Source organism: Lynx canadensis, chromosome F1 (assembly GCF_007474595.2).
Source record: "Lynx canadensis isolate LIC74 chromosome F1, mLynCan4.pri.v2, whole genome shotgun sequence".
Taxonomy (NCBI): domain Eukaryota; kingdom Metazoa; phylum Chordata; class Mammalia; order Carnivora; family Felidae; genus Lynx; species Lynx canadensis.
The window spans coordinates 490,949-512,682 of record NC_044319.2 but is presented as its reverse complement, the minus strand read 5'-3'; the positions used below and the strand labels follow the sequence as shown (position 1 = coordinate 512,682).

The 21,734-nt window shown below is 59.1% G+C and overlaps 1 protein-coding gene and 1 long non-coding RNA gene across 7 annotated transcripts in view; both read left to right on the top strand.

Annotated features, from left to right (window-relative positions):
• The window catches only part of SUSD4 (sushi domain containing 4), a 92,142-nt gene that overhangs the window by 1,935 nt on the left and 68,473 nt on the right, over positions 1-21,734 (top strand). The gene's annotated exons all lie outside the window — the stretch shown is intronic.
• Positions 3,235-21,305, top strand: LOC116737850. The gene is made up of 3 exons (XR_004343124.1): positions 3,235-3,245; positions 5,605-5,607; positions 19,860-21,305. It is a non-coding gene; the product is annotated as an uncharacterized LOC116737850 (long non-coding RNA).

Genomic DNA, 21,734 nt, shown 5'->3' with positions numbered 1-21,734 from the left:
TTTTGTGAGCCTGTGGGGCCTGCGGACGGGCCAGGCCGGCGGAGGGACCGGGGTGTGGGAAAGTTAACTTTCTCTCTCCTGGGGAGGGGGGTGTTCCGTTTGCATGAAGTAGGGGCGGGGTGGGGTGCAGGGCTTCCCGAAGGTGTGTCGCTGGGGCGCGCTCTGCTCCTCGGGGTCTGTCACAGGGAGTGAGGTCTAGGGCGCCGTGTGCAGCGGAAGCTGGCCGAAGTAAAATCGTAGCCTCCGATTCAGTGGCGCATCTCCAGCTGTTGGGGTTCATGGGGGAGGGGAGGAGGAGGACAGATGGGGACCCTCGTCTGCATTTGCGACCTCATCGCTATGGGTCATCGCTGCCCGCTCCGCATTTCTGGGAGCGCTTGCGCACCTGTGAGACGGGCAGGCTCGTGTTTCCGGAGCTGAACTGTTCGTATATAAATAAACGATAATTGGTGGAAAAGCAGGTATTGATTGATATACGCAAGCCATTTCCTGTTTTCAAATATTGCTGTTTCAGAGAATGAAGGCGGAGAGGGAAGGCGTGGGTAACAAATTAGCAAAAGTGGGGGAGGGGTAACGGGTGGGGCTCCATGGCAGAGTCCTCCCTAGCTGGGGCATGTTGCTGAGCCGTCGGAAAGACTTCTGGAGCATCAAGGAGCTTTCTGGGACGTGCTGGTCTCAGAATTAGTGACGAGACGCTCGCCTTACCCTGGGGACGGGGTTTGGGCTGTTTGATTTTCTAACAAGGGGGGACGTTTTTGGTGCTCTTGTATTTATAGAAAAGTCTCCCAGGCAGGTTTTCTCTTCAGAGAGGATGTGGGCAAAGGGGCCGCTGGCCAGGAGCTGTGCCGCCTGCCGGGGCTGCGGCCATAGCTTCTGGGGGCCAGGAGGGCACGCGTGGGGCTGGGCCTTTTCCTTCCCTGTTCTTCCCCCCTCCCCCCTCCATTCAAGCTTTGATCTCTCAAACCAGGTCCATGAGCTCTTTCCATCCCCTGGGCCCATTTCTCCCTCGGAGCGAGGGATATCTGGGTTTATCTGTGTAGCGCCCGACCGCTGTCGTTGGAAGCGTGAGCTCGGAGGGCGGCCTGGTTGCAGCGTGGTGGCTGTGCCCCCGATGCTACTGTTCGTGCTCACAGAGATTCTCCTCAAGAATCTCAGGGGCGCCTGGGTGGCGCAGTCGGTTAAGCGTCCGACTTCAGCCAGGTCACGATCTCGCGGTCCGTGAGTTCGAGCCCCGCGTCAGGCTCTGGGCTGATGGCTCGGAGCCTGGAGCCTGTTTCCGATTCTGTGTCTCCCTCTCTCTCTGCCCCTCCCCCGTTCATGCTCTGTCTCTCTCTGTCCCAAAAATAAACGTTGAAAAAAAAAAAAAAAAAAAAAAAAAAAAAAAAGAATCTCAGCTCAGTGCTCAGCACGGCCCCTCGGGCTCAGGTTAGTCACCGTCCGGTCACACCACACGTCCGTTACCGCGTCTTCGGAGGGAGAAGCCGTCACGCTCGGCGTCCAGAGCCTTGAGGGAGGACGGGGTGAGCGTCGCCTGTCCCGTCTGAGTTCAGAGCTGGGCCTTTTCAGGCACTCATGCACCGTGGAAGGGCTAGCCCCCACCTCGGTTTCATCTTGAACTCCCTCGGGCTGCCCGTGTGGCTTCTGGGAGAGGATCGTCTTTTCCTAATTCCTCCACGAGTAAACAGTTCGGGTGCAAAGGGTGGTGGGGCTGTCCTACCGAGGACGCCATGCAGAGACTTCTTTCTCGGGGCAGAGACCCACCCGCAGGCTCCAGGGTGGTCACAGAAGCAAATCCCTTGATTCCGCACCCGTGCTTCTGAGATTTGACAGGCAGACCCATTCCCTGGGATCTTACCGAAAGGCAGATTCTGGTTGGTCTGAGGGGTCGGTCCGGAAGATTCCACGTTTCCAACACGCTCCCAGCTGATGCCTTGCTAACGGTTGGAGGGCCACACTGATTAGCAGTGCTTTAGACGAAGGCATTCCTTCAACAAGTTGCTTCTGACCCCAGACTCACTCCCAGTCACCAAGTGCAAGGGCCGGGGTGGGGAGGGGCCGGGGAGGGGGCGGGAGGAGAGGTCTCCCGACGTTCCTGTGATCCACAGAGCTGAAAACCAGCCCTCACAGAGGGCTTTCTTTTTTGTTTTTGGTTTTGTCCACAAAAAAGGTGTGTATTTTAATAGACACTGTTCTGAAATGTGGATTTTCATTTTTGATTGTTTCCAAGGGGAAAAGAAACCGAACAATAGCAAGATTTTGTAGTCTCAGCTAGGAGGAAAAAAAGCATGCATCCGATGCAAGTGTTACAGAAAAAGCCTGAGCTAGAAAGGGGAGGAACTGAGAAGACGACCAGACGAAGGGGGAAAAGAACTTTGTCAGAAGAGAAACGCTTCGTCCTGGAAAGGCAAGCTCGCTTCAATTCTTTAAGACCTTGGAGAGCACCCGTGGGCCCGAGTTGGCCCGAAGTGACTTCTCCGTGGCTCTTTCTAGGCTGTTTTTTGGAAATGAGGACAAAGGGCCCTCATTTGGGGCCACTAAGACCAAATCCCCGAGGGGACTAACACCAGGTTTATAGAGGGACACGAGCCCCACTGTCCCCAGAGTCTCCCTCCGGGTGCGCTTGCTGGGGGTTTGCCTGCAGGGTCCGCACCGCACAGGAAGAGGGCTAAGAGTTTGCCCTGTAAGCCAGTCCCTGAGGCCAGATTCGTTAGCACGTCCCGCCTGAATCGCAGGCCGGGCTCTACACTGCACAGCTTCGGCGCCTGGGGCCTTGGAAGCCTCAGTGTCCTGGGTAAACCGAGGACCTGACGTCAGGGCTTGGTGTGCGGGATGGAAGCCATGTAGGCACTGAGTCAGTGCAGGTGGTCATGAGGCGGGGGCTGGGACAGTGCCAGAACCTTCCAGGCCTTTGCTTTATTCGTTCAATAGATACTGTGTGCCCGTCCACACCCTGTGCTAGGCACTGCTGTGTATAATGTTCCTCTGCCTAGAAGAACCCTCTCTTACTCTCTGGTTTTCTGCCCAGTGAACAAATTTCACTTCCAAACTCAAAGCGCTGTCATTCGTATTTCCCTGGCCACTGGGCCCTCACGTGGGCTGCCACTGCGCCACGTATGACCCTCCCTGCTAGCGCTGTCTCATCCACTGGACCGTCAGTCCCCTGTAGGCAAGAACCTGGACTTCATTCACTTCTGTGTCTCAGGCACTCAGGGCAGCATCTGACGTACAGGAGAGGCTCTGCCGATGTTGACCGACAGCAGGAAAGGAGTCCCAGATCCCTGCCCCACTGTTTAGAAAATAATTACTGTGCTCACCACAGTGCAAGGGTCTCAGGGTAGTTGAGGCCACTTCCATTTGGAGGTGGTCTCGGAGGCTGGAGGGGCAATCCTCAAAGGCTCTGGAGCAGAGGTGGCCCTTCGGCTGGTGTCTGTGGGAGGGTTGGTTGGAGCACCGAGGGAGGGGGAGAGACACCTTGTGCAAAAGTATGGAGGCGGTCAGGGGTTGTCTTATTCAGGGAGAGCAAACAGTCCAGTTAATCTAGAACAGCACATCCGTAGGGAACCAGAGAGTAGGGATGGTCTAGAACAGAGTATCTGCAGGGAGCCAGAGAGTAAGGAGGGCAGACAGGTTGGAACCCTGTTGTAAGGGTCTTGGGAGGATTCTGAATGTCTCACCGCAGGCTGTGGGGACCTGCTGAGGGGTTTGGGGCAGGTGCACGATACCATCCAAGCTGTGCTAGGTTTCCTCTCTCTGCTTGCGAATTGCTGACCTGGGACCCCCCACTTGACTGCCCTCTCTGTGCGTCAGAGTTGTGACACCAGTGGGGTTGAATCAAGCTCCTTGGGGTCTCGTTGAGGCCATGTGGCCATGGCATCCGGCCCTGTGCCCGCGCTGAGACGCAAATGCTCTGACTGGCTCACTCCTTTGGAGGTGCCGGGCCCTTGGCATCTTATCAAGAAGGTTTTGTTACCTGGTAGAGTGGGAGCTTTTCATGCAACGCTGTGTCTAAAAGTCACGATTTCAAACTGCATTTTCCTCAGTCTCTAAACCGAGGTCCCAACTCCTCAAAACTACAAAGTGCGTTTCTTCAAAAAAAGGCCTTAATACATGTGAGCAGCCTGGAAGCTCTGTCGATGTACCCGCGAGGTGGAATCTGAGGGCTGTCGCAGACACGGGAAGGGTTTCCTGCGGCAGCCAGCAGATCCGTCGTCTCTGAGGCCTGAGTGGCGAGGTGGAGAGAGTCCGTGGTTCCGTAATTCCTGCGGTAATGAAGGGGGAGGTGACGATCTCCCTGCAGTAAATACTGGTTGGACACCAGAATTGTGGGTGGAGAGAAGCACCCACAATATCTCTCCTGGCGTCCGACGTATATTTCAAAAGCTCCCAGAGGCCAGGAGACTTGCCCTCCGCGGGGAGCCCTGCGGCAGCGCGAGAGCCTGGCATCTTCCCGGGCTGACAGATCACGTTCAGTCTTTGCTGTTGAATAGCTACGTGGCTTCGGGCAGGGGTGCGGCTTCTCCCGGGCTCAGTTCTTTCCATGTCGCTGATGTTCTTTGATTCCGTGATGACAGGCATTTGATGGGTGCCGACCTCTCTGTAAAGCTGATTCTCTGTCTTGCACCCACATGTTGGTCTTTTCCGAGTGTCCGCTCTGTGCCCTGGGCACCCACAGCGAGGGGCGCAGTCCTGCTCCCAGGGAAACACCCGAGTCCGGGCCGGTTTCTTCTCAGAAGCTTAGATGTGAAATGCTTGTGTACGATTATTTTTTTCACACACGCTGTTTTAAAAAGTTTATTTATATTTTGAACAAGAGACGGAGAGAGTGTGTGTGAGCCAGCAGGGGAGGGGCAGAGAGAGCAGGAGAGAGGATCCCAAGCAGGCTCTGTCAGCGCAGAGCCCCACGTGGGGCTTGAACTCACGAACCATGAGCCAAAATCAAGAGCCGGTAGCTCAACCGACTGAGCTCCCCACGCGCCCCTCGTGTATGTTTTTATTCAGTTTAGAACTTAGTCTTGTTCACTGATACGGACGAGAAGGTTGGTTTCCCCAGGCTACTTTTCCCGATCCTTGCCTTCTTGGTAAGTTTGTTTTGTGTCTGACGGTGAAATAACCACGCACAGCAGCAGTGTGTCTGAAGAGACCGTTGGGATCCTTGGCTCTGAACTGAGGGAAAGAAGGGGCAGAAAAATAGTTTTTGCTAATGTGTTTTCAGTCACATTTCACCAAAACCTAGCACAACTTTTAGGACCAGATACATATTCTCGCGGGTCAGATTTGCCATTTTATCGATGTATTGGTCCGTTCTCACAAGAATGAGCTGTGCACCTGTTGCCAACGTGGACGATTGGGAAAAGGAGAAACAGAGTTTCCGGCTGGCCACCGTCTGAGTGAGTGACCGGTCTGCAAGTCACTAGTAACAGTGCTACCGATTGTGAACCTTTAGAGACCATTTACTACGTGTCGGGGCTGTGCTCAGCGATTACACCTGTTAGCTCACGGGATCCCCACCACACCTGTCTGAGGCCGGCGCTGTTCCTGGTTCTTATTTTACAGACGAGGAAACCGAGGCACAGAAGATTCAGCAACTTGCTCAGGGTCGCCCAGCTGGTAAGTGAGGCACGGCGACCCAGATTATCTTTTTTATCACGAGTTTTTTCTGTAGGTGTGGAAATCCCAATCGCTACATGGGTTTTTGTTTTTTTTTTAATTGTATTTCAAGGCGAGCAACGCTTTTTAAGCCACAGTTACCAAATATTTAGGAACTGATGTAAGTGAAGTCTTGTGTTATGACCGTAAAGGGGAAAACACACAAGCAAATCAACAATATGAAACCCCACAACTCAGGAGAAAGTGAAGGGCTGAGTGCCGGCGCCTTGAGCCCTGAAGGGAGGGAGGAAGCGGCCAGGAATCCGTGAGGAATCCACAAGGCCAGGAACCCCTCCACCGTGCTGAGGGGCACAGGGTGGGCACACGGGGTCTGGGACACTGTCCCCACCTTCTGCCTGTGGCCTCGGCGTGATGGCCTTCATCTGCGAGGCCCTTTCTCCTGCGATTAATTTTAGTTAATATGTGCTTACGTGCTGTTTGCCGGCCGTTTTCACATGGACTTTATCACTGCCTTTGATTTTCTTGGCAACCCAGGAGGATAAGGAGAAGGTTTTGATTTTTTCCCTCCCCCATCCTTTTTTTTTTTTTTTTTTTAATTTGAAGAAACATTTTCAGCGAGGTGGATCTCTTAGTGTCTGAAAATAGACAAAGCAGGTTGGGAGCCAGGCGGGTGGGTCAAGGCTCCCCTCCACGTCTCGCGGGCCCGACTGGTACACCTGTCTTCGAGTCGTGTGAGGTACAGGACAGCGTAGTTAGTGCATTTCCAAGTGGAAGAAGACAGTTGTATCTGGGTCATGAGCGTGAGTAACTGCTCCTTCTGGAAGGTTAACTTTGAGGTAAGAATAGGGTTTGGTAGTTGGCGAAATCTGAAATTGCTCAGTCTGCTGTCCAGGAAGGTGCGTTTCACGGACTGAGCTTAAGGTGCTGAGTTTTAGGGAAGGATTTGGTCCGATATTTCTTCTTCTTTGAGGAAGAGACTGCTGTACTACTCTAAGACAGAAGGAATTATCCACTCAAGAGGAAAAACAAACAAATCATGGGAGTCGCACACAAATTAAGAGTGCATTTTTAGATGGCTTCTTAATTGAGAGTATCGTAATTGCTTTATTAATCTTAAACGAGGTAAGCTCGGAACGTCAGAGAAGGAAAACAAAATAATTCTGGAAGTTACTTGGAAATGACAGGGCACCTGGGAGCATCCTAGCGGATGAGCCGCCATGACTCCACTCTAGAGCGAAGGTCCTGAGGGCCCCGGGGGGGTGGGGGGTGGGGCAGACACAGGTATGTACCTGCAACAGGCAGGCCCAGGTCCCGGGAATGGAATTTTATTCTGAGAAGGGAGGGGAGTTGGGGAGCCTGATGAGCTTGACCAGTGATCATTTGTCATCATCCCAGTAAATTGAACTTTTCAAGAGGGAGGATGAGTAAGGGTTTTTGGAAATGGAGACTCGACCTGGTTATCCGACGTTTCTGTTCGAAAGTGGTGGCTTATCTCGTGGAGCTAGCAGCGTGGGAACGGAGTGACCAGGAAGGTCATTCGTGGGCTCTGTTCCTTTTCTTCAGAGTAACCGAACACAAACAGATCTTATTTTCTTCGGTCTGGTTTCGTTTGTGAAAGATGTGTGTGATTGAGCGGTGAGCCCGGCAGAAGGATGTTCTCCTGAGAGACGTTCTCCTCAGGTCTGTGCATGTAAGGCAGCGTTCTGGATCTGGCCTCCCGCGTTCAGATTCTCAGTACGCGGAGGAACCCTGGGCCCCCTCATCCTGCAAACTCACGAGAAGCTGATTCTGTCCCGGCGAGAAGTAGTCTTGCTTTGCAGAAGTGTGATGGATTTAGGGGGCTCATCCTGAGAGGGGCTCTCGGAACCAGACCCTTCAGAGTCTCAGTGTCAGAACCCCAGCCAACAGTGCATTGTAATCGTTTCTTTCGGGGACACGTGCACATTAAGGACGGTGTGACAGAATGCGCTCCATGGCTGGCTGGGGCCACCTCTGTTTAAGTCATGTTTGCGCTTCCTCTGATGTGAAACAACCTGGCTGTGAACTGCTGTGTGGACTTTTAAATTTTACTTTAATGTTTATTTATGTATTTTGAGAGAGAGAGAGAGGGAGAGCGTGGGGGAGGGACAGAGAAAGAGAGAATCCCAAGCAGGCTCCACGATGTCAGCACAGGGCGCGATGTGGGGCTCCATCCTGTGACCCTGGGCTCGTGACCCGAGCTGAGATCAAGAGTCGGCCGCTCGTCCGACTGAACCGTCGGGCGCCCCTGCTGTGTCGACTTCAAAGCCTTGCCAGCTCTTTCTCTTTGGATGGTACCTGGGGGACTCCGTGTTTTCCTGCCTCCCTTCCCCTGACACCAGTGTTTGTAGACAAGAGGTCCTCGTCTGCCTGTCGTGACGGCGTGGGGGGTACGACTCGGCGTCTTGAGACAAAGTTCACATGCCGGGGTTCCTTGGCGGGGTCACTGGCTGGCTAAGGGCTGGTGACCTAGTTGCTGCCTTAGCCTCCTTGTGACTACCTGTGAAATGGGAAGAGCACACCGTCTGCCTGCCATGGTTGTCGTGAGGGCCGGATGCACCAACAGAGGGACGATGAGTGTTCGAGGGGTCAGAACCCTCACCGACGGACCAGCAGTGAGTGCTTGTTCCGTTCACCGTGGGTGGTGCAGTTACCGGGAGCCTCCTTTGTCCTGAAAAGCTGTCGCCTAACAGGTACCCGAGTAGGTAACAAGCACACCCGGTGGTGCCGGTCCGTGGCCCCCGTGGTCGGGACGTGGTGTGGCGGGTCCACGGGGAAGGCTAACCAGAGACCGTTGTCCAGAGGGCAGCCTTAGCAGAGGGCAGGCAGGCCGGACCCACGGCCGCGCTAACCGCAGGGATCAGGAACTTGAACCGCCACTGGAGGCAGTCAGAGCCGACAGCCTGCGTCTTCAGGGACGTGATGTGCCTGGATCTTCGTTTTAGGAAGGGAGTTTTTAGCAACGTGGAGATGGGGGAGAGGGAGAGCTATCTCTGCTCGTTGTCTTTAGTTATTTTTAAGGTATAAGCCTTTATTTATTTATTCTTCGGGGGGGGGGTGCATGTGCACAAGCAGGGGAGGGGCAGAGAGAGAATCCCAAGCAGGCTCCACGACGTCGGCACGGAGCCCGACACGGGGCTTGATCCCACGATGCTGGCTGGGATCGTGATCCAACTCAGCCACCAGGCGCCCCAGCTGTTCACCGTCTTTATTGTGTTTCTGCCGGTGGCTCTGCAGAGGGCACAGTCGGGACAAAACAGGGCGCTGCCCTCGGCCCGAACTCCAGGGCCGCCGGTCGAAAGCTCTCCCCCGGCCGAGGCCGATCCCACGAGGGCTTTGAGCGGAGAGGAGCAGGTGCCTGTAGGAGTCGGGAATGGGGCCGACAGCCGGCGGGTGTGGGCGGAGGAGGGCTGCTGGCGGGCGGGGCTCCCGTGACCAGCAGGCTTGTGTCGCCTTCAGGACGTCCACTCGGTCGCGATCTGTACAGCTGAGACCGGGTCGGGTTCTGGGGAGGGGGAGCGGAGCGGAGCCGCACGGAGGGAGGGGCCCTCTGGGGAGGGGTGTGCGGGGGGGAGCCATGAGGAGGGCTGGAGGGTGAAGCCTGGGAAACACCCACACTCAGGTGTCAAGAGGAGAAGGCAGCCGTGCCCACGGTATCGGCCACAGTAATAGTAAAACCACGGTGGGACTTGGCCCTGGGCGGGTTGCTCCTCCAGACGTGGGCCCGAGATTTGTTCCCACGCTGTTCTCGGAATGCTGTTCAAGCACCTGGGACTCTGCACGTCCGCACCTGGCCGTGCACCTGTGCACAGGTGGGGCTGGGAGGGCAGAGCCTGAGGCCAGAAGGTCCTCCCTCCCGGGGTCACTGGTCGGGCGGCCGTGTGTGCGCGGTGATGGGCGGGGCTTCTCCGTGCTCCGGGGGCTGCGTGCGCCCTTTGCCCTTCTGCTGCCACTTAACCTTCGAAAGAGCGACCCCTGTCACGCCCACCCCTGTGGCCAGCGCTGTCCTCTCTGGGCGGGTCACTTGACCTCACCCCGCTTTGTTTTCCTCGTCTGCGATCGGGGCAGAGGGGCGTCCCCTGCACTTGACGGGGTTCACGGGGGCGGGCTGTGTGCGTGGAGGCGGCAGGACCGGAGTCAGGATCGCAGCTTGGAAGGAGACCTCCTTCCACGGCTCCACGGAAACGCCTCCCCCGCGGGGACGAACGTGAGAGCTCAGGGGGCAGCGGTGGGTGTGCTCAGGGGGAGTCGCGTCTGCAGGCAGAGAAGGTCCTGTGTGGCCAGAGGAAGGCCCGGCGGCCTTTTCTGGGCTCACGGAAGCCTCGGGGAGGAGAAACTGGACACGATTCACCCTCGTGCCCAGGGCCCACGGTGGCTGGGGGTCCTCGTGTCCCTCTCTTTGCCCCCTTCCCCCATCCTGCACACTACCTCGGTGCTGGGAGCGCTGGACCCCAGAATCGGGAGCTGCGTTTGGATCCAGGGAATCACCAAACGCTTTGTTGTGTTGAGTGCCAGCTGCGTGTGGTCTTTCCTGAGACCCCCTTGCAGCCGCTTTCGGGCGTCTGTGGGCCGGAGGCCTGGGGTCCTCTGTCTGCCCTCCAGTCTCGGTGCCGCCTGTGGGCCCGGCCTGTCCTCAGGGCTGTGCGGTGCCAGGGTCTTACCTGGGGAAGGGTCCTTACGTGCAGCGTGCTCAGCGCGCCTCGCATCGGTGGGAGAGGGCCTCGTGTGGCTTTGTGGGGTCGCGGGCACGTGTCCCTGGAGAGCGGCTTTGCGGGAAGTCTGCACGAGGTTTTCATTTCCGTGGAAGTGAGCGCACAGACCACTGGGCCCGTGTCCCCTCCGGACGCAGGGAGACCCCGCTCTCTGGGGGCCGGGAGTGGGGGTGAGCCTGCCCTGTGTCCGTGGCCACCACGCTCGCGGGCGGGTCCCCGCCAGCTGGGGTGGCGGCTGAAACTCTTCCCCCCGCCTCGCCTCGCTGGGTGGCTCTGTGTGGAGTGGCTGCCGGGCCCTAATCAGAAGCGTAGCGGCCGCCTGGCCTCCCCTCGCTTGGCCGCTCTCTCCTACGCGCCTCGGCCTCTGGCACTTGGCTCTTCTCTCGTACCTGCTGGGTGGATGTTGCCGCTAACTGGGTCATGTTCTCAGTGACGTAGCAGAAAAGTGGCAGATTGCAGCAAGCCTGAGTCTCCTCGGGCCTTCGGTTTACACTGAAAGCCTGTCTTTCCACTGCTCTTCCTGGATTCAGGCCCACACGTAAAGTTGCCACCCCCAGGTGCGGAGCAAGTGGCCGCGTGTTCCTTGATACCCGTCTTTCCGGAAGATGTTGCACCAGGGGTGCCCCCTTGGCCCGGGAAGGCAAGGAGGAGCAAGACCCGGATGAGGCCCGAGGAATCTACTTGTTCACGCCGCCCTGAGCTGCCAGCAACTCCCTCGGGCCTGGACGGCCCTCCGTCCCTTTCCTACCTGGGCACAGTCTTCCTGTCCCTTCAGAGACGGCTCACCCCTTGCCCCACCCCTCCCGTGACCTCTTGGACGGCCCCAGCCCTTCCCCTCCCCATCCCCTCACCCCCGCCCCCGTCCAAGAAGTCGCCGTGTCCTCAGAGCCCTGGGAGCACCAGAATCCTGGCCTGAGCCGGGCGCCACGGAGGCTGCCTGGTCCGGGACGTTACACGGAGCCCCTGGCTCCCCCGCGGGGTCTGCTGGATGGTGTGCGGCCTCGGGGCCCCCTGGGCAAGTCGCCCGGGCCTCACCCACTCTACTTGACTGCACCTGCTTTATGTGCTGGGCTCGCTCACGCCCTGCCTGCAGCTGGGACCCCTGCCTGCAGACGAGGGAGACGAGGTCAAGACTCCCGTGTGGCTTGTACCGTCGTCACTGAGAGAACAAAGCGAATCCCGGACCTGCTGCTGTCTTCAGATGTCGGGGGAATGACTTGATGTGTCTGTGCCTCGGCGTCCACGTTTGTGTGATGGGGGTGGGGTGCCATGAGGCTCGAACAGCCGTCACAGGGGCATGTCTGGCGGGGCCGTCTCCATCGTTACTTGTCTTCACTGTCAGAAGGCCGGGGCCCCGCCGACTCTTTACCTGACCGCCATCTAGATGCTTCATAACCGGTCTCCTGAGCAGTCGGGCCTCCATGGTGGACGGCTGGCTCCTCCTCCAGGCTGGGCTCCAGGCTTGCGCTCCATCCAGATCTCCGGAAGCACAGACGGACGTAGCCAGCCCGGCCTGGCCCCTCGGCTTGGCCGGCAGGCCGGTGGGCTCTGCAGCCGGGGTGTTATTGAATTGAGCGTCTTGTTACTTCTGACTCTCTTCCCTTTTGCTTTTGACACCTGGGTCGCTGGCCGGAAGGACACCCTGAACCCTGTCCTGCCCTCGGCGAGCGACGGCCGCGAGGGCCCGAGGTTCCCTCACTCTGGCCTGACGGGTTCAAGCAGGGCTTTGAGCTCCAGCCTCTGTCCTCCCCCCGCCCCCCACCGTCACGTTTACTCAGTAGGAACTTATTAAGCGCTTGCTGCGTGCGAGCCCTGCTCCAGGAGCTCAGACCGGAAATGGGAGCGAGGACGTGGCACCCACGTGTGGGCTCTGTCACAGGCCGCCCCGGGCGGTCACGGCAAGTTCTGGGGGCTGTGCGTCGGGCTCCCCGGTGCCTGCTTGCCAGGGCCTCGGGAGGCCTTCCCCTGGTGTGCACGGGCGTGGAAGGGGAGGCAGGGAGAGGGGCCCTCGGTGTCTCTTCTCATCGGGACACCAGTCATACGGGCTCAGGGCCCCACCCTGGCGACCTCCCCACTCACACTGGGGCTTCGGCTTCAGCGTGTGAATTGGGGGGGGACACCGGTCAGTCCTCAGCGGATACCCAAGGAAGACCAATGTGAATTCTGACAAAAAGATACCGTGAGGACGCAGAGTTCTTATCCCAGCCGGGGGAGACCAGGCAGGCTTCCAGGAGGAGGTGATACCAGAGCCGAGTTCTGAGGAAGGGTGGCAGCGAGACGGACGCGGCAGCAGCACGAACACTGGCGTGGCCACGTGGCCTTGCCCGTGTGCGCACACGCTTGGGTGTGTACACGTTTGTGCCTGATGTGTGTATGCGCTTGAGTGTGTGTGTGTGTGTGTGTGAGAGAGAGAGAGAGAGAGAGAGAGATGGGGGTCAGCAAACCATTGCTTTCCTACTCGTGTGTGCTCTCCAGTCGGTGAGTCGTCACCAGGCGTTGGCTGAGGTCAAGCTACGCAGACTAACGTGCAGACTCGGGGCCCCGGGATCATCTGAAAGTTCAAATGTGCGGAGTTCCCCGAATCGTAGGCCACGGCGTTTGCTCTAACCTAATCAGCCGGCTGCTAGACACTCCTGTGACTCGATTACAGCCGCCGGCCACTACAAAATCAGTCGCTCGTGGCTCCCAGGCCACCCCGTGGGCCGCGTCCGGGTTAGGTCAGGTGGATACTGAATTACTGCCTGGAGCTGCCTGTGGAGACGTGGCGGCTGATGTCTACAGTAACGGGAGGGTAGCTCTGATCGCAGGTTTAGTCATTCGCACTTATCTTTTCTGGGCTTCTTCTCCCCCAAACATTTGCTCTGTTCCTTCTTCCTGTCCTTCCGACGTTCTAAGTGTCCGACGCATCTGCGGGCCTGGTGTGGCTGTGGGGCCCCGGGTCCTCGGCGGCCTCATCCGGGCGGGCGGTGGCCGGGCTCCCCACGGTCACCCTGTCTGCTCACTGCCTCCTGGGAGCCCTCAGCCTCCAGCCCGAGGACCAGCTTCCCACGGTCTGTGAGTGCCCCACCCGCCCCCGCGCGTGCGTGAAGACTCGTGTGTGCGCCGCTCACACGAATGACGGGCGGGACCCAGAAGCTCTGCCGTCGTGGAAAATTAGGTGTGGAAAAAATATGCACCTTTATTTTTTCCCCTGAAAATGCAGACGGAATGAGAAATACTCCAATAAACCTGCAGAAGCGATGCTTCCGTCTTAGTTGTCTCTGTAATTCAGCCCGTCCTTACGACAAACCGAGGCATTACAGGCTTCGTAACTGTGATTATGGTACCGTTTCCTGTGATACAAACCGATGCTTTCGTTGCATATGAGAAACAGTGTTTCCCGTGATGAATACTGGAAACATGGTCAGTGTCCCTGTCGTGCAGATCTGTGGTCGGCCCGCGTCCGTGCTGGAGGGACCTTGGAGGTGGCGGTCATTACTCGTGCAGGAACGGGCCCGGGGCTCTCGCAGCTGGTGAGCGGCAGAGCCGGCCGGGGACCCCAGTTTCCTCTCTCTGATGTCACTCGCGCCCCTGCAGACAGCTGGGGTTGTAACAGCAGTGCCCGCCTTTCAGGCGTCTTTTGGGTTAAATGAGATAATAGGAGGAAGCACACACACAGCAAGGTCTGGCCCAGATCATGGCTCGGTGAACACAAGGGGTCCTTGCCTCCATTAGTCCTTGTGAGCCTCCTCCACAAACCCGCTCCAGGCCTTCTTGAACAGGTGCTTCCCGCCCTGCCCCCCGTGTCCTGGGTGATACATGTCACATGCTCACGAGCTATCACATCCTTCTCTGTATTTCCCTGAAACACATTTACAGCCACGGGGGACGGTCTGCAGACTTCGCTATGCGGCTGCTAGACTTTGCCTCCTGGGAGATGTCTGTCTGTGTCTCTGTCTCCTCATGTGATGCGTCCCCTCTCCCTGGGACCTGGGGGCCCAGCCCCCTGCGGCTTGGACAGGCGGCACCGGCGGTCAGCTGCCCAGTGCGTGCACCGCCCGAGGTTGGTGTGACGGGTCCCTCTCTGAGGAATACGGCTGGCCGGGCTGTTGTCTTTCCCGAGCACACGGGGCGATGTGTCCCTTGGGAACAGAGGCCCCATGTGCTGCGGAAGCCCTGGCTCCCGTGAACGCCGTGCCGTGTGCGCTGGTTCCTGAGCCGGGAGCAGGCATTGCCCAGGACTTGTCACGCCGAGAACTTCACGCTCGTGAGCACAAACCGTGGGGCTTCACGGAGCCTCACCGTGCTGAGATCGGCAAAGCCCATGCAGAAGCAGTGCCATGGGGTCTGGGCGCAGAGACACGGGTTCAGACTTGTTTGAAGAGGGAGGCGTCTGTCGGGTGACGTGTAGGGACGCGGGCAGGGCCGCCCATGGGCCGGTGTGTGGCTCGCTTGCTGCCCGGTGAGGACTCACTCTGGCCTGAGCTGAGACTGTGTTGTGGGGACACTCGGTCAGTGAGGCCGGACATGTGGTCATGATAACACGACTATGACGGCAGTAACGATGGCCCGTGTTCATCACCCACATGCTTCGTGCCTCTCACGTTCCGAGTGTTTTCTTTCCACGTATGAATTTGTCCAGCCGTATGGCTTAGGTCCTGTGTTCACGCCTGTTTTCAGACAAGCAAACCAGCAGTACTGGGGCTGGGGGGTCCCATGCAAGCCCCCGGCCCCACCGCCTGCAGGCTGGGGGCACTCGGCCCTGGCGCCTCAGATGTCAGACTGGGGTGGATCTCCCAGCGCCCTGCCCGCTTTCCCCTCGAACAAAACCTCTTCCAACAGGAAGCATGATTTCCTAATCTCTTGCAAACTGTTCCTTCCCAGGAACTCATCAGGAGGTCATTGGGGAGCCCCTGGGGGCCAAGAAAGGAGCAGTGTGTCTGGGCCACACTTTAGGGGTCCGCGCGTGGCCCAGCTTGGCCCTGGGCCTGAGGCCGGGAAGCGCCGCTCCAGGGACGGGTCCAGCCGCGGCGAGACCGGGCAGGTGCTCCATGTGGGGGCAGTAAGGTCCAGGGGAGGGGGCGGGAACGGGGGGGAAGGAAGGCTGGGGACATGTAGGGAAGGGTGAGGTCAAGAGAACGGAGGGGAAGGAGAGGAACGGCAGTGAAGTTTCTGGTCCGGGCGCCGGGGAGGAGTGTGGAGTCCGTGAGCGTCATGGAGACGTCAGGGGGAAGAGCTCATTGTGGGGAAGATGACTTTGGTCTGAAAACACTTAGAGTTTGATGTGCAGGTGGAGTTGCCCCGCAGGCATCAGGATGGCAGGTGCAGTCGGGGTTCTGGAAGCAGATTTAGAGTCATCCTCTGGGAAGCAGTCATTGAGGTCAGCGTTCGTGGTCCAGAGAGGAGCCTGCAGGCTGGGGGTCCGCCAGGGGCTCCCCAGACAGAGGCTGGGGCGCAGGGAGAGCCGGGGGCCTGCATTTGAATCCCAGCTGCACAGCCCATGACCTTGGGCACGTCCTTGAGCGTCTCTGTGCCTCAGTCTGGTCACAGTGCCCGGGGGCATTTGGAGAAGCCGGTGAGGCGCCAGGGAGGTGCAGGGGTGCTGGGGGAGGGCTGGTGGAACTCCCCAGGGGTGGAAGGGTGCGGGCGAGGGCACAGCGCCCGTGTTAGCTCGCTGGTGGTCACGGGGGGTTCCAGCGCCCCTCTGCGTGGTTGGCGTTCCTGGCGAGACCTTAGCACGCAGCTCTTTCTCTGACGGCGGCCAAGGGGGCTGCGAGTGTGTGGGGGGAACAGCGGGTTCCCGGTGCAGCCTCGTCCTTTCTCCTTAAGTAGGAGGCAGTGGCCGCAGGGGGAGCACGAGAAGGTGAGTCCGGGAGGAGTTTATAAAAGGGGGGGGCGGTCCAGGGGGGACTTCATGGGCGTTTCTGTGGAACCGGCTTTGCTTCTGACTCCAGATGCCCAGCCTTGAACACAGCGAATGGCACTAAACGTTGGAAACTCAGGAAAACTGGCCAGACGGACACAAGGAAGCCATCCTCCCGCCTCTGAGGGCGCGTGCGACTCCTCCTGGACCACCAGCGGCATCTGTCAGGTCACAGGACTGCCGAGGTCTGCACAGCGGGGGTCTGGCTGCTTAGTGGAAGTCTGAGGTTTGCTTCAAGTGCAGTGTGCCCTTATTTAGTTTTTTTTTTCTGAAGATGGGTCATCCGGGGCCTGGAGGCGGCTGGATGGGGAGGGTTCTGCACAGAGCCCGGGGGCCGGGCTTTTTCTTTCTGCTGAGGATCAAAGCTGGCAGGTGGACAAGGAGCGTCCGGGAGACAATGTGCAGGGGTCACCGGGGACCCCTTGGGTTAGAGATTTTAATCTTTCCCCCATAGCGAAGGGGTTGTGTGTGTGTGTATCTGTTGTTGAGACTTTAAAGGTAATTTAGAGAACAAAACCAAGGAAGTAAATGTCACATGAACTCTGCTGAGAGTGAGATGCGGGCGTCTTTTCTACATGTGCACGTTTTCCCCCCAAACGGGACTGTATACGTGATTTTGTGACCTGCATTTGTTGCTTAACGGTAAATCGTGGTGTCTTTTGTCGTCTCTTAAAAATTAATCTCTTATAAATAATTTTAAGTCACTGTGTAGCGTTCTACATTATGCATATCGCAGAATTTATTTAACTGATGTGCTGCATGTCTGGTGCTTGAAAAACAGGGGCGGTTTTTCAGGGGGGGCAAATGGCCTGATGATCCTGAAAACGAAGCTGTAATTACTCGCTGTAAAAAGCGCCCGAGGGGATCCGGTTGGTGTTGACTGTGCTCACTGGCAGGGAACTCGGGGGCTCGGGTTGGAGCGTGTCAGGCACGCGTTCCTGGGGAGCTTGGCGCTGAGCAGAGGGGAGGGTTCATCTGTGTGCAGGTACCGGCGGGCTTCCTGGAGGAGGAGCAGCCTTCGCGGGAGTACTGTCACCAGGGGGCGCGGGGTTTTCAGCAACCTGGAAGCGAGGACACCCCGGTATTTTCATGGGCCATTTGCATTGAACCGCAGGAATTGTTGGTTCACGTTGTTCTTCAGTTTTTCTGTTGGTGATTTTTATACTTTTCTCATTCGTTTATGAAAACTTCATATATCTGCCTGCCCGTGTATATTACAAGCACTGTTTTTGCAGTTACAGTTAATTGCACTTGAGAAAAACCTAATCAGCCTTTCTCCGTGTCCCTGCCATTTGGTTTCATACTTCAACCTGAGACCCGCGTCCGTGGCTCCGGGACCAGGAGCAGCTGTGTGCTGGGTGATCCGCGGAGGGGGGCTTGTGGGGAGCCCCCACCCCCGCACAGGACGGCCCTGGAGCGTGGGATCCGCGGGGTCAGCTGCCCGGTCTCCCTGCATCCGGGGCGTTGCGCTCCCGCCCGTGGAGGCCGACGCTCCTGGTGCCGAATCCAGATCCCGCCTGCTCACCGCGGCCGCGCCTGTGGCCCGCCGGGCACCCGATGGGCATCTGGCTCTGCGTTCAGGGTTCCGTGAGGTAGCGGGGGGCAGACGGCCCCCGAGTCAGGGTGCCAGCAGGCGCGTGCTGCCCTGGTTCTCGTAGGCCCGGAGGCTCTCCTGCATTTACGAGGACGACGGCGCCCCACCCCCCACCCCCCCCTCCCCAGCAGGAGATGGCGGCCCGCGGCCTCACGAGGAGGACTTGGCAGGTCAAACGTGTATGTCAGGAGCCAAAGTCGCGGTCATTCCTCCCTTAGAGCAGGCGGCTGGTTCGCGCCAAGTCAGGAGAGGGGGCCGGAGCTCGCCTGGTCCTCCCAGGGCTCCGCGGCACGGGCTCCTGTCCCGAAGGGGGCAGGTTCCCGCGGGGAGCTGGGCAGCGTTGAACCCGTCCGGCCGCCGGCCTGCCCGCTCGGGGCTCTCCCGCAGGAGCTCCTGCGGCTCCTGGACAGACAGACGGACGGGCCCACGGCTCACCCCTGTGGGGCTCGCCTCCTAGGAGGGCCCCTCGGAGGGCAAAGCAGGGCGGACCTTATGGCCTTGGTATGAACGAGCGTCCCAGCCCCTTCCCGCTAACTCCTGAAGGCCTACTCTGCGCCCGGGGGCTTTCCCACCTCTGCTCCTACGCAGGATTGATGCGGTTCTCAATCCGGGCGGCAGCCGGCACCCCACCCGGTTCCGCACCCCGTGGGGGGCCTCGCCTGTGTGCTGAGGCTCAGAAGGACCCGGAAGCTTCTGGAGCCTAAAGTCCTGCTGGTTACCTGGAGCCCGGCGGGAAGGGTGGTGGTGGGCGGGGCCGGGCTGCAGCGGGAAGGGCTGGGCCGACGGCTCCCAGGCTCTCAGACAGCGGGCTCGTCCTTGGGACTGGCCTCAAGCAGACGCCGTGCCACTGCCGGACGCTGTCCCAAAGACTGGGCCGCGGATCATCCCCAGGGAGCGTGACTCCCGCAGGAGGGCTGGGGGCTGTGGCCGGCAGTGTGGGGGACATGCCCCGCGTGAGGGAGGCCGTGGCGGAAGGACCTCAGCTGGCGGGTTCCACGCTGTGCTTCCCGTGGCCCCGTGGCCCCTTTGCTCAAGGGCCCGTCCAGCCCCTGGCGTCCCGGCACGGCGCCCTCACGCGGCCTTTTCTGGTATCGCTGCTGTGGTGACTTCTTGTCCTTCCCTTTTTTCCGGGCTCCTGTCTGCAGGACGCTGGCCCTCCCAGACTCCCCCGGAATGTTCCTGCTCCTCCTTCCATCTGTCTCCTTTCCTGAGAGATTTCCACAACTTTTTCCCATATTTTTTTGTCAGGGTGTTTCAGCTGCCATATTTGAATTACTAGGAACCCTTCCTTTTTATCTAACGGCACTCTGGTCTCGTTTCTCGTCTTGTATCTTTGAGGATGATGCTGTCGTAGTTTTTTCTCTGTGGTGTGACCTAGTGTTTCTCGAAGTGGAGGCTTATGACCGTCCATGATGACGACAGGGGCCGTGTGTGCACAGGTGCCACGGGTCCCTTCTGGACCTGCTGGGCTGGAATTCAGCCACCTCCTGGAGGCAGGGGGTCCCCGGCCGTGCCCATCTGCAGGGGGTCCCCGGCTCCTCTCCGGGCAGAGCCTCCGATTTCTCTCCGGGTGGGGATGAAGCCAGCGGCCTGGAGCCGCTGTTCTTGCACAGGCGGGAGAGCAGCGGGCGGCGGTGCTGGTCCAGATTCACGCTTTCCCTCAAGCGCCTGCTTTGGGTAACGGTGCCTTTTCCCTGCTCTCTGCTGGTGCCCCCAAATCTCTGAAGCGGGGCGTCCTGAGAACGAGCCTCCGCACCTGCCCTGGAGGAGGGCACCTGGGTTGAACTGTTTCCACACGCATTGCCTCCCCGCGCCCGCCCCACCGTCTGCAGGACCTTTTGGGGCTCCTTGGCCCCAGGGCGCCCTCACGTTACTCTTCACGACTCTGCCGACTCCTCGGTCCACCTTCCATTTTTTAAAAATGAGACACTTTCTGCATTTTCGCTTCCCCCGTTTTCTGTGTTGTTGGGGGTTTATGCCCTTTCTGAATCCTTTGTTGTCGTTTTAGTGGAGTCTTGGGAAACAGAAAAATTATGCACGTGTTAAGTCTGACACGTTCACGAAGCCCTAATTTCACCTTAACTTATTTCAGAATAATTTTTTTTTGCACGGGTAACGGCATGAGATGCTGTTCTGAGTGGCTCGTGGGTGTCATCCCGCTGAGGCCTCACCCCTGCCCTGGAGGGAGGTACCGATACCCCGCGTGCGGTGGTGGAGACGCAGGCAGAGCCAGGCTGCGTAGCTGCCCGGGTGGCGAGCGGCGGGTCTGGGGGAAGTGCAGGCGGGGTCTGAGCGTTAACCGCGGCCCCCGCTGCGTGTTCTTGGGGAGGAGGGCGTGTGCGTGCGCAAAGCAGGACGGCACACGGTGAGGGTGCAGTCGGCACCTGGGGGGGTGGGCTTCTGTCACGGGGACGAGGAAGAAAGGCCACGCCGGGCCCGGGAGGAGAGAGGAAAGCAAGCTGGCCAAGAGCTGTGAGCGGCCCCGCGGTAGTGCTGAGGCGGGTCTCCCGGGGAGGCGGGGCGGGCGGGGGACAGTGTTCGCCCGGGGCGCCCGCGGCACATGGCCAGCGGCCGCCTACCTGAAGGGGCTACAGGGGGCAGGAGGCGAGGGACCCAGCTTCAGACTGCACCGCGGGAGGACGTGGTAGCCGTGGCTCCGTTGTCCCGTGGCCTGTCAGGAGGCCCCACCCTCCCACACCACCTCCCCTCACCAGGGATCGCAGAGCAAGTCACTCGGCGCCCGGGATGTGTATTTTAAAACCTCGGATCCAAATTACAGCCTTAAAATGACTAACGACCTGTGGTTGAAGGGGACGGGCCCTCAGGAGCCGTGTGGTCTCTGTGATGAGCCGGGAAGGCTGTGTCAGGTGTCTGGGGGCCTGGACGTGGTTACGGATGCTGGAGCGGTGAACACCGCGTCTGTCAGAGCCCCCGGGTAATTTAATCCCGTCAGTGCCTGTTGGAATTCAGGTGCCGTGTCTGAACATAGACGTGTCGTTTCTACACGTCGTGTAACGCTGCCTGCAGACGTGTGGTCACGTACGACACAAGTGGCTTGGGGGTAGCCTGGCCACACTTCCTAATCGCAGCCTCCACGCAGCCTCCGAATGTTTCGTAAGCCGCATTTGCGTGTTCTGTGGCTCGTACAGAGTCCCTGACGTACCCACCTGCCTGCGGCTTCACTTAGTAACGGGCACCTGACCAGGGGCAGGGGTGCTCGGGGGCTGAGGACGGGATGGCAGCTGGGGCCACGCGGGCGCCTCTGTCCCCGCGGCTCAGCCCCGTGTGCGGGCTCCAGGAGGCCTCTACAGCTGCCGGGCTGGGATTTCCCGGAGCAGGTTGCAGGCGGGCGGGCGGCACGGGGTGGGGGAGGCTGGGGTCACCAGGGGCTCCCCGCTGCCCCGTCCGTTAGTAGCTGTCTTGTGACTTCACTGTTGTTTTCAGTACAGTGTGGACGTTGTCACCACCCTTCCGTGTGAGGGGGGGGTGATCCCTTGGGGAAGACGAGGACGCACACGCGGGGTGGGGGTGGGGGTCCTCGGGATCCTGTCCTGAGCCCGGCTAGGGGAGCAAATGGAGTTTTCCGCGCCGGGTTAAAGAAGGCATGGAGTCCTGTGTGTGGAGGCCCGCGCGGTGGGAGTGAGTGGGGCGCGTTGTGTCGGAGAGTCTCCACGGAGAACCTCATCTCCGCCCGTGCCCAGTGACAGCACAAGGGCCCTGGAGGTCAGCGAGGGCTTCCGGCAGCCAGCTTGGACGACCGCGGTTGCCAGGCCCTGTGTGCATTTGTGCTGGGTCCCAGCCCCTGGGGACACAGGTCCAGCTGCGTGTCTGCAGCAACGGCAGACCTTGGCGGGCACACAGGTTGGCTTGGAAAGCCGAGACTAAAGAAAAAGGGGGAAAC